Source organism: Mustela nigripes, chromosome 3 (assembly GCF_022355385.1).
Source record: "Mustela nigripes isolate SB6536 chromosome 3, MUSNIG.SB6536, whole genome shotgun sequence".
Taxonomy (NCBI): Eukaryota; Metazoa; Chordata; class Mammalia; order Carnivora; family Mustelidae; genus Mustela; species Mustela nigripes.
Genome location: NC_081559.1, coordinates 33,074,531 through 33,075,302, shown reverse-complemented (window position 1 = coordinate 33,075,302; position 772 = coordinate 33,074,531). Strand labels below are relative to the sequence as shown.

The 772-nt window shown below is 38.7% G+C and overlaps 1 non-coding gene across 1 annotated transcript; it reads left to right on the top strand.

Annotated features, from left to right (window-relative positions):
* Positions 1-412: 412 nt before the first annotated feature.
* LOC132014638 (U12 minor spliceosomal RNA) lies at positions 413-565 on the top strand. Its single transcript, XR_009403328.1, has one exon. It is a non-coding gene; the product is annotated as a U12 minor spliceosomal RNA (small nuclear RNA).
* Positions 566-772: the final 207 nt, after the last annotated feature.

The window sequence follows — 772 nt, the reverse complement described above, 5'->3', positions numbered from 1 at the left end:
TTCTCAAAGTGATTGGCTCAGATTTGAGTAAAGTGTTCTATAATTTTTCAAATGCCTTTGAGTTGAATTACTTCTCCATCCTCATTCTTATTTATCTGTAATTCCCATACATTTTCATGATCAGATCAGACCAGTGTTTATCAGCCTGGGCATTACTGATGTTTTGGGTCAAACAGTTCTTGGTCATGGGACCTGACATGGCATGTCTGGGAGCATCCCTCCCGCTACCTACCAAATGCTAGTAACGTCCATTGTTATCCAACTGTAACAACCAAAAATATCTCCAGACATTGCCAAATGTCCTCTGGGTGAAGGGGTGGGCAAAATCACCCATGTTGAGAACTACCAGACTAGATGATGGTTTTTCTAGATTTTTAAAATTTCATTTTGTATTTAAAGAAACAACCATTGGATGCCTTAAACTTATGAATAAGGAAGGAAAACAAGGGTTCAGGGTGATGCCCGAATCCTTACTGCTAATGTGAGATGAATTTTTAAGTGGGTAAAGTTGCCTCTGAGAAGAGCTGCCTACTTTGCGCGACGCCTGGGAGTCGTGATCTGCCCCTTCTGCTTTGACACTGGAGGAGTAGACTGGTATAAGGCAGTAAATGAGGATGAGAAGGAAAGGAAGGAAGGAAGGGAGAGAGAAAGGGAAAGAGAAAAAGAAAGGAGGAAAGAACTATTAGATTCATTCTTCTAGTTCTATCGCTTTTTAGTCTTTCTTTTCTTTTTTTTTTTTTTTAAGATTTTATTTATTTATTTATTTGACAGA